The sequence below is a fragment of the Helianthus annuus genome, chromosome 16 (genome assembly GCF_002127325.2).
Source record: "Helianthus annuus cultivar XRQ/B chromosome 16, HanXRQr2.0-SUNRISE, whole genome shotgun sequence".
NCBI classification, from domain to species: domain Eukaryota; kingdom Viridiplantae; phylum Streptophyta; class Magnoliopsida; order Asterales; family Asteraceae; genus Helianthus; species Helianthus annuus.
Window position 1 is genome coordinate 59,167,896 of NC_035448.2, and position 11,782 is coordinate 59,179,677.

An 11,782-nucleotide genomic window follows, 5' to 3' on the forward strand; every position below is an offset into this window, starting at 1 on the left:
GGGAGTGTGCCACTGAAAATTGGTTTGAGCAATTTCCTCAATTTGATTGTAGATTTCATTTGAGCGACGATTACCTAAAAGTCCCTCGGAGCTAGAGTCAAGTGTTTGTCTTGTGTGTGGCAACAACCCATTGTAGAAAGTGGATACTTGTTGCCACACCGCAAGACCGTGATGAGGACGCTTTCTTAGTAGCTCCTTGAACTTTCCCAAGTTTCATATAAGGATTCCCCGTCCTCTTGTGAATATGTATTAATTTCAGTCATTAATTTAGCCGTTTTAGCAGGAGGGAAATACTTATATAGAAACTTTTGGGCTAGTTCATCCCAGGTGTTTACCGAGCCAACTGGGAGGGCGTTGAGCCAAGCCTTAGCTCGGTCTTTCAGTGAAAATGGAAACATTCGAAGGCGGATGGCGTCGTTTGATGCTCCATTGATCCGAAAGGTATCACATATTTCTAAGAAATTAGTAATATGTAGATGGGGATCCTCGTCCGCAAGCCCATGGAAGGTTACGGAGTTTTGAAGCATCTGTATCAAATGTAAACAAAGTTCGAAGTTATTGGCTTCGACATTCGGCGCATTGATAGCGGCGCCTAGATTACCTACGGTGGGGCGTAAGTAATCCATGAGAGTACGTTGATCCGCCATTGGGAGTGGGTCCCCCGAAACTTTCTCTTGGTTTTTAGCTTTAAGTCTTTTTCTGAGAAAGCGTTCGGGTTCTTCTAGAGGTTCTTTTATGTCTCTAATAGAACTGGAGCTCATACACTACGTAGAAAGTCCAGATGTGGTGCCTGGGTTCCAAATCCTGCAATAAAAACAGAAAAGAACGTTGGTCAGAAGGTTCACCACGGCCCCGTGCTCAGATGAACACGGCCTGTGGTCGGAGATACAATGATTATTTTCCGGATCCCTGTTACTGGGGAGTTGGACACGGCCCCGTGCTCAGCTCTCTGTAACTTGGAAAATAAAAACTGCCAGTGACAATGCTGGGCATGGCCCGTGTCCGACCAGGCACGACCCGTGTTGAGCTCTGAAGAAACTGAAAAATTAAGAAAATCCTAAAAAAAACAGAAAATTTAGAAAAAACGATTAGGCCGTTGATTCCTAACTTTCTTAAAATCCCTGTGTCCCCGGCAACGGCGCCAAAAACTTGATGTGTGCGTGGTGCTATATATTTTAGGTGTATATTTTAAGCCCTTTTACACTTTTTAGCCAAATTTTAAATTTATAAAACACGATATTTACTAACACTAAACACACATATGGGCAAGTGCACCCATCGTGGACGTAGTATAGTGTTGGTAAGATATCGAGGTCGTCCAAGGACACAAGAGCTTTTAGTACCGGTTTATCCTCAACGTCTAATCAAATCAAAAGTTAGAAAAAGGTTTTTAAACTAGAAAAATAAAACTAACTAAAATGCTGAAAAATAAAATAAAAGTAAAAACAGATAGACAAGATGAATCACTTGGATCCGACTTGTGTGTAGTGTAACCTTTGATTATTTCCGCACTTTTGCACTGTTTAAGAGATTATCTTAGTTATTGTAGTAGGCCCCTCTTTTGAAGGTGACGTTACCCTCAACCCGGTAGTTTGAGTCAGCAAGGATACAATCCTAAAGGGTCGGATTATTGAAAGATAATTAATTAAGTTATTAATGCATAGTGTGGTAGGCCCCTCTTTTGAAGGTGACGTTACCCTCGGCTAAGTAGTCTGAGTCAGCAGGGATACAGTCCTAAGTAGCCGGGTTAAAGTTTTAATAGTAGTTTAACTTATGAGGGGATCAAAGAGTTTGGACCCCCGCCATCCAATGCCGGTGGGTATTGAAGGAGGTCCTACTAAATTTGACCCAGGTCCTTTGCAGGATCTATACACTGAACAATGGCAAGACTCTTACCAAACCGTTCCCTTAACCCCCGACCAGGTGGCCAACATATCTCCATATAGATCGTGGAGATATGAATGGTGAAAATCTTTTATTTTATATAGACAGTAAAATAATGCCAAGACACCACGGACAAACGATAAGGAAGAATCACCTTCAACATAAAAACCTAGTTATTAAAGTCATTAATACATAACCAAATAAAAAGTGCGAAAAGATTAAAAATAAAAAGTATTACACTAAACACTTGTCTTCACCAAGTGATGTAAGAGACTTAGGCAAAGATGGCCTTTGATTGTCAAGAACTCTTACGATCAATCTTGGATCCCGAGACGACTCACACACTCTATGATGGACAATGGATGATGGTGGTGGATGATGGTGTTGTGATGGTGGAAGGTGGTGGGTGAAGTGTGAGAGAGGTGGTGTGCCAAGGGATGAGTTGCAAGTGATCCAAGCACTCCTATTTATAGGCTGAACAGGAGCTCGGGTGTAACACCCCGTGTTACCGAATGTCAAAGTCAAAGTCAAAGTCAAGTTTGACTTCTTTGACTGTAATTAGTCTATTTTATGTTTTATTGTATTATGTGGAGTAAGTGTTGTTAATCAAAGAATCAAAGTAATCGAATGTTAATCGACGGGAAACGCTTTACGGCTGTGAATAGTAGGAAGTAACAATGCGATAAAGTTAATCAATCAATAATCAAGCTAATCAAATCATTGAACTCGAAACTCGAATTATGCGAATTTGGTATTATAATACGTGTGTGTGTGTCTTACTTGTTACCTATGCGTGCTTACTTTATGTTATGAATGGTGATCAATCGAATCGAAACTCAAAACTCAATCGAACTCAATCGAAATCGAATTATGATGAATGGTAGCGAAAGGAGAGTGTGAAATATAGATGCTTGTATGTAGATATAGTGGTTGGGACTAAAAGAAATCTGAATAGGAAACTCTATCGTATTCGTATCGTCTTCAATCGAAATCGAAATATCAGAAATCGTCGCACCGAATGCTCAAAGCAGGCTGTGGATCGATCAGGCTCCTAGCCGATCGAACAGCCCAGCCGATCGCACGGACTGTCCGATCGAGCAGGCTGTCCGATCGGGATGCCTGGCCGATCGACCAGCTCTTTCCTCTTTTGGAAGCCTATAAATAGGCCTGTCATTGTCATTCTTTCCACTTTTGGAAACCTTCTGACCGACCAGCTCGTGTTCCTCACTATTTCTCAGATTTCTTTCGATCCCGGTAAGATTTCATCCTAAATCTTGTACGTTTTTGATCTATGCACACTCCTACACCTTTCTATCTTCCAAATCTTGAATTCTAACCGTGAAATCATCAAGATCTAAGTGTTCTAGGATGATGTCATCATGGTGTTCTTCAAGAACTTCATGTTTTGGCCTCAATCCACCAAGAATCACTTGGATCTAGCCGATTTCCACATAAACAAACTAAGATCTATCACAGATCTGGACATTTACATGATGTGAAGGATTGAAAGAAAGATTTCCAACTTCCTTTCAACTATTTTACACTCAATGCCTTCAAACCGGTAGAAACGGAGCTTGAGCCAACTCACTAATCATTCTAATGGTTGTGTGGTTCAAGATTCGGATTCTATCTACGAGGTTCACCGATTTCGGGTTAAACGTTAAACTACCGTTCTGAACCGTTCACCGGCCGAACTTGGGTGATTCCTGTCCGAGCAGGGGAAACAAGTAAGAACGAAGGCGCCATGGTTCAGCTCGTTGTCAAAATACCTTGATATAACGTCAAACAATCAGAACAGCCAAGTGTTAGACAAACAGGCCAACCAGGTCAGGATGCTTACCGATCGAACAGGCTATTCGAACGAACAGCCCAACTGATCGGACATATCAGCCGATCGGCTAGCACATGGTCCCACACTTTGACAATTTCATGAAGTCTAGTATTGAACGAAGTGCTGTTCGATCAAACTACGGTTTGGGTTGAATTACTCTTCGGATCATGAGATACTATGCTTCAACACTTAATCGATTTTCAACTTGTTCGATGTATTGGAGTGCCACCCGATCGAACATGTTGTCCGATCAGGTGACATCCTACTGAGGACTTACTACTGAAGTGTCTAATCGATCGGTTAAGCCGACCGATCGAACAGATCGTTCGATCGATCGACCTGAAGAGTAGGAACACTTTAATGTTCTCAAATACTACAACGAAAACTTCAAAAGGACAAGCCATCATGCACAAACACATCTTACTCAAAGGAAGAAACAATCCACTCGAACAGTCCAACCGATCGAGCCTACCGGCCGATCGAACAGGCTGCCCGAACGGGCTGACCTACCGATCGAGCCTACCGGCTAATCGAACAGGCTGTCCGAACGGACTGTCTAACCGAACGAACAACCCGTTCGATCGACCAGGCTGTTCGACCCATCATCACTTGTTTCCATTTAACGCGTCACTCATCGTTATACTATCAAACTATTCAGGCTAACCCTACTCTCAAGCGCTCCCTTCAATCCATCAATCAATCGCTGTGAGTATACTCGAACCCTTTTTGCTTTAGCACTTTTGGGTGTTACATACGTTACTTATTGAAAATCACAAACGAACACACTACTCAATTATTTAAACGCTAACCGATCTGCATGTATTACGTGACTAAATGAATGCTTGTTGTTATGTTTACACGTGGAATGCTGTCTACCTGCCTTAACGACATAGTACTATAGTTTGGACTCAGCACCCGTTCACACGGGGGTTGTTAAGGACAATTACTTGCATGGATTACGGTAGTAATCATGTATTGCGAACTGTCTCGGACAGTCAACCCGCAGTCATTGGTATCGATAGCTCCAGGTCGATAATTAACATGCTTCGTTTTCCTCTGTGTACGTGCTGGTTATGCGTAAACTATTTCGAACTCTATATGCTATTATCAAACTTGTATGCTCACCTTTACATTTTATGTATTGACATTATTTTAACGTATGTGGCAGGCAATTAGGATGCTTATCTGCTAGGAAGGCGAGCTTAGAATAAGCGTCTAGAGCATAGTTATCTGTAGATCTTGTAGATCGAGTCTCTAGAAGCATTTAAACAATTTTTATATTTAAATCTGAGTTGTCGGAACAGATTAGTTGACTTGATGTTATCTGTAATAATGGCGCGTAAAACAAAAAGATACGCTGATGGGGGACGGGCATACTATGTGTAATGTGTTTCCTATTTGAGGTACGGTATGAGACGTATTATATAAATTGAATAGTGATAATAATTGTTATGCCATGCCACGATGATTCCGCCATCGGTTGGGGTGTGACAGATTGGTATCAGAGCCATAACTATAGGGAATTAGGCTAGACACGACCTAGTCCGGGTCGCTGTCTTAGAGACCTAGACTATAGTTAGGAACCAACAGACCAAGCTTATGTGTTGTATCCTGCATCTCTTCGCTATCACTGCACTCGAATTTTCAAATAGAATCAAGCGATTTAGTCAGGATTAGGTGTGAGAACCGCAAACTCTCGACTAAATTGCTTGGTCAATGCTGATTTCATCAATTTATCAATGATTTCCTCATTATTTTCAATAACGAACGAGGAGAATTATACCAAATCAGGAGTAAAATCCATATTTTGATGAATAATCTCCTCAATTTTTCTAAAACAAGGAAGAAGTTGCTAAGCTAGGGGTGAAACCCTAACCTTGACAACTTGTTCCGGATTTTTATTTATCTCACCAAAGCCTCGACGGACTCCAACGACCTGAACTCACAAGTATGACCTAGGGAATACGTGTTGAATGCCCAAGAATCGAGGTAGCAACGCGAGCCCGAAAGTCAAAAAGTAACGACAAGTCCACTGCGAATAGTCGAAACGCTTTGGGTAGTCGATGTCTAGTAGCCACAGACAATCTATCCCTCGATTTTATGTGTTTCAATTCTGAACTCGCAACTGCCAACTCTGATAACTCGTTGATTTTACGTGCTTTAAGTGTGCTTGTCTGTTTACGTGTTTTAATTTCTCGATTTTTGCTATCACTTCGATCGACACACATGACTCGTATTGCTATCCTATCTCAAGACACTAGCAAGTCGCTGCAGTTTTAGACGATATTATGCTATGATACGCAATTATACTATACTACTCGACACGCTATACGACTATACGATACTACTCGATATACTAAGCGAACGACACGCGAACTTGGAAGGATAGGTTTCTGTATTCTGACTGCATCTGTGACTAAATGCGTAGGTGTTTATGTGTTTATGTGCTTCTGTGCTCTATGTGCTTCTATGCTTCTGTGATTACGTGAATCTATGATTTTGTGCCTATGTGTTTATGTGATTCATGCCTTATCGTGTCCCTAAGCTTTAGTAAGTAGTAGACGTGTGAGGTGAGATTCGATTTGTCGTGTCTGAGACCCACGGCAATGTCTGTTGCAGACCATGTCGTCATCTGGACATCGAACCCCTCTTACCCGCCAAGAAAAGAGAGACAAGCATCTCGCTGCTATCATCTCCAAGCAAGTGGCAAAAGCTGTGAGCGAGGTGTATGAAAACGTCAGCAAATCGTCTGAGGAATCGCGAACCGATGTTCCTAAAGATGCTAACAAGACCGTTTTCAGCTTCAAACAGTTTAAGGCATGCGGACCAAAAGAGTTTACCGGATAAGATGGCCCTACCGCCATGTTTCAATGGTTTGATTCGGTTGAAGTCACTCTGCGCCAAAGCGGTTGTCCTGAAAATCTCCGTACCCTAAATGCAACCGGCGTTTTCCAGTCCCGAGCTTTAGACTGGTGGACGGCCGAACGAAACAAACGCGGGAACGATGCAGCTTATGAGCTGACTTGGGAAGAGCTGAAGGCCATTATGATGGACGAGTTCTACCCTCCCCATGAACGCCAAAAGCTGGAGGACGAGTTTTGGAACATCAAGCAGAAGGACGGAGACAACGCTGCTTTAACTGCTTGCTTCAAGCAGCTTAGCATTATCTGTCCGATCAAGTCAAGACGCCAGACATGGCCATCAAGAAGTACATTCGAGCTCTACCCGATTGTGTTGCCGACTTTGTTCACGCCGCCAAGACATCATCAATTGAGGAGACTTACTTGCTTGCCGCCGAGATCAATGACAAGCGGGTAAAATCTGGTTTCTGGGATAAGCCATCCAAGTCTCTGCATCAAGTTACCACTACAGCAACCGCCGACTCCACTGCTCAGCCATCCAAGGCATCACGCCGAAAGAAGAAGCACAACAACAGCTCCAGCAACAAGAACTGTGCTGTCACAACAACTGCTGCCCCTCTGCAAGCCGTACAGGCCCAGCAGCAGTCTCATCACTGACCAACTCCAATGACTAATGCACCGCCAGCAAAGCGTGCTTACACAGGTCCCCACCCGCTCTGCCCGACATGCTCATATCATCATCCGGTGGGAATCGCCAGTCGTTTCTGCGCTCACTGCAAACTCTACAGTCATTTCAATGCGAACTGTTGCTATGGTCCTCGTCAAGCCCCAGTTCAAGCCGCCGCTCATCAAGCTCTACTCCCAGCCCCTCAAGGCCAACCCGCAGCTCCAGCACCCGCGGTCAATGCTCGAGTATGCTTTGCATGTGGTGATCCTAACCATTTTGCAAACATGTGCCCAAACAGGATGGTAAAACAAGAACCCCAGCAGCAGCAGCAGCCTCAACAGCAGCAACAAGCAGCCCGTGCCAGAACTTTCAATATCAATGCTCGTCAAGCCCAGGCTGACAACAACGTGGTTAATGGTACGTTCCTTGTGAATGGTATTTATGCATCATGTTTGTTTGATACTGGAGCCGATAACTGCTTTGTGTCGTTTGAATTCGAGAAGCTCCTTAGTCGTAAGCGCTCTTATCTCCCCTCGTCATTCAAAGTCGAAGTCGCTACTAGAAGAACTATCGCCGTTAATTCTGTTCTCCGTGATTGTACCCTCGAGCTCAACAATCACATCTTCCCTATCGACCTTATTCCAATGCAGCTCGAAAGCTTTGATATCATAGTAGGCATGGACTTCCTTCGCGAAAACCATGCTGAAGTTGTGTGCTTTGATAAAATGATTCGATTCTCACTCGCGAATGGTGATCTACTATGTGTATACGGTGAAACAGCTTCGAAAGGTCTCAAGCTCATGTCATGCATCCAAGCTAGCAAGTATCTCCGCAAGGAATACAGAGCTTTCTTGGCCAACATTGTAGTAGCGGAGAAGGAAAAGAAAAGGAAGGCCAAAGTCGAAGACGTTCCAGTGGTTCATGAATTTCCTCAGGTGTTCCCTGATGACCTTCCCGGATTACCGCCAAGTCGTGATATCGACTTTCGTATCGACCTGATTCCTGGAGCTAATCCTGTAGCCAAAGCCCCTTATCGACTCGCGCCATCCGAAATGCGGGAACTTTCGAACCAACTCCAGGAATTACTTGAAAAAGGCTTTATTCGCCCGAGCACTTCTCCTTGGGGCGCACCAGTCCTTTTCGTTAAAAAGAAGGATGGGTCGTTCAGGATGTGCATCGACTATCGGGAGTTGAATAAGTTAACCATCAAGAACCGTTACCCTTTGCCTCGAATCGATGACTTATTTGACGAGCTGCAAGGTGCCAAGTGTTTCTCGAAGATCGATTTATGTTCAGGTTATCATCAATTGCGCATTCAAGAGGAAGACATACCTAAAACCGCTTTTCGAACTCGATACGGCCATTATGAATTCGTTGTTATGCCTTTTGGTTTAACTAACGCACCCGCGGTTTTCATGGATCTGATGAATCGCGTGTGTAAGCCATTTCTAGACCGTTTCGTCATCGTGTTCATCGACGATCTCTTGATCTATTCTAAGTCGAAAACCGAACACGCGCAACATCTACGTTTGGTTCTCGAGCTACTCCAGGGGAATCAACTCTACGCCAAGTTCTCCAAGTGCGAATTCTGGCTGGAGGAGGTTCAATTTCTGGGTCACATTGTTAATAGTCAAGGTATTCATGTCGATCCCGCGAAGATTGAAGCAGTTAAGAGCTGGATTATGCCCAAGAACCCGTCCGAAGTTCGTTCTTTTCTCGGACTAGCGGGCTATTATCGTCGATTTATCGAAGGATTCTCTAAGATCGTTGTGCCGCTTACCGCCCTTACTCATAAAGACAAGCCTTTTGTTTGGGGAACCAAACAAGAGTCTGCTTTCCAAACCCTCAAGCATATGCATTGCAATGCTCCTATTCTCACGTTGCCCGATGGAAACAACGATTTCATTGTCTATTGTGATGCTTCCAACCTTGGTCTTGGCTGTGTCCTCCTGCAACGGGACAAGGTTATAGCTTACGCATATCGTCAGCTCAAAATCCACGAGAAGAAATATACAACCCATGATCTCGAGCTAGCCGCAGTTGTTTTTGCATTGAAGATTTGGCGACACTACCTGTATGGTACCAAGTGTACGATCTTCACCGATCACAGGAGTTTACAACACATCTTTAATCAGAAAGAACTTAACATGCGTCAACGCTGATGGGTAGAACTTCTTAACGATTACGACTGTGAGATTCGTTATCACCCAGGCAAGGCAAATGTTGTTGCCGACGCGCTCAGCAGACGGAGTTATTTGCTCAGTATTCGCAATACCCAAGCCCAGCATTATCTCGAAACCCTCATCCGTGAAGCCCAACATGCTTGTTTTAATGAACGCACTTTGAAGAAAGAGAGGATCTATCACGATGGAGCTCAGCTGGTAAGCAAAGCAAATGGGATCTTCTATTATCTGGACCGAATCTGGATCCCTAAGCGGACCGAATTGCGAAAGATTATAATGGATGAAGCCCACAAATCCTGGTATTCTATTCATCCCGGTGCCGATAAAATGTACCAGGACCTTCGCTACAAGTACTGGTGGCCGGGCATGAAACGGGATATCGCTCTTTATGTTGGAAGTTGCCTGACCTATGCGAGAGTTAAGGCTGAACATCAACGACCTTCTGGCTTACTCGAACAACCTCCAATCCCCATATGGAAGTGGGAGATATAGCTATGGATTTCATAACCAAACTTCCGCCCACGCCATCAGGTCACGACAGCATTTGGGTGATAGTTGATCGTCTGACAAAATCCGCCCACTTTTTGCCAATACGGGAAGACTACAAGGTAGAACGACTAGCCCGAATCTACACCGACGAGATCATTTGTAATCATGGTATGCCTTGTCACACCCCCAAAATCCACCTGCGGAGTATCACCGCTTGGGAGCGTGACTGGCCAGGATCAAGCCACCAATCATATAGAACAATATTTATAGTAAAAGTAATTGCCATTAAACCAAACCAAATCCATATGAAAGGTGTTCCAAAACATAAGTAAGTTATCGTTGTTTAGCGGAAGCGTATAATTAAAACCCAACACAATAAAGTATCAAATGTCGTAAGTGTTTAACAAGACAATCACGATCCAAGCCCACAACGACCAGCTCCTCCCTGTGCAAGCTCCATGTATCTAACGACCTGCAAGGCATGTAACAGAGGATCAACAACTAGTTGAGCGAGTTCACAGAAAGTAAATGCGTAATAGTAAGTTCGTTTGTAACATGTGGCTCTACTGGGCCGATAGTACGTTCTATTGGTGGGGGATTCCCATGTTGTATAACCACTAGACTATTCGTAATCATAAGTGTTCTTCACAACCGAGAACAGTAGTACGTACAAGCTTTACGTAGGTTTACGTAAGTATCCTTCACAACCGAGGATAGTAGTAAGTATAAATACACGTAGGTTTTACGTGAGTATCCTTCACAACCGAGGATAGTAGTAAGTATAATTATACGTAGATTTTACGTAGGGGTCCTGCACAACCGAGGACAGTAAGAAGCATATGCATATGTGGGCTTTACGCATGTGTCCTGCACAACCGAGGACAGTAAGTAGTATAAGCATACGTAGGTTTACGTATGTGTCCTGCACAACCGAGGACGCTGGTATGGTAGTCTAGTGGTAGTGTCAGTATGAATCTATTCAATCTCATTCCTTCAATCCCAATTCCCGTGCCCTGGGAATCCCATGCCTTAGTAAGAGTGTGAACTCACCTTGGTTTGCTCGGTATGTTATTGCTTCTAGGGTTTATTAAATGTCTAAGTCCGTTACACACGACCTAGGATACATTGCACATGATACGATGTGAGTGTTTGCATCAACTTAGGGTTTACAAATCCTTGATATTCAAGCAACTGTGTTTTGTGTGTTTATGGTGTACATGATGATATCACATAGAATGTTCACGCATGCAAGATCATACAGTTGCATTCAGTATCATACGATCATATATAGAATCATACGTCACGTAAACAGTTAATCGTTTTCACGTAATTCACGCGTCGCGTCTTGAACTTCACAGTTTAGTCTAACGTGAATATTAACCTATTGGCCACCGTTAACATTCTTAACATATTAACATCGTTAATGAGCTTAACAATTTAACAGAGTTTGACTTTAATTTCATCATTCATTCCTTAACAGATCAACATGCTTTTATCTTACAACTTGGCTTCAATTTAAATCACACACAAGTAGGACAAGGCCATACTCTTCTTAAAACTCAGACAAGTGTTGGGGGGGGGGGGGGGCTTCCCCTGTTTAAAAGTCGGATCATGCAACAAGGGATTAAAACTCAGACAACAAAAGGTGTGGGGTTAAAAGTCGGACCATGGGTTAGGGTTTGGGGGTTCAAAACTCGGACCAAAGGGGTATGGGGTTAAAAGTCGGACCCCCTTGTTCCCATGCCACAAATTCGGACCACACCCCATGTTTAAAGGTCGGACTATGTGATGCACATAAAAGTCGGACATCATCCCCCTTGTAAAGCTCGGACCCTTGTTACTAGGGTTTAAACGTCGGACACTAGAT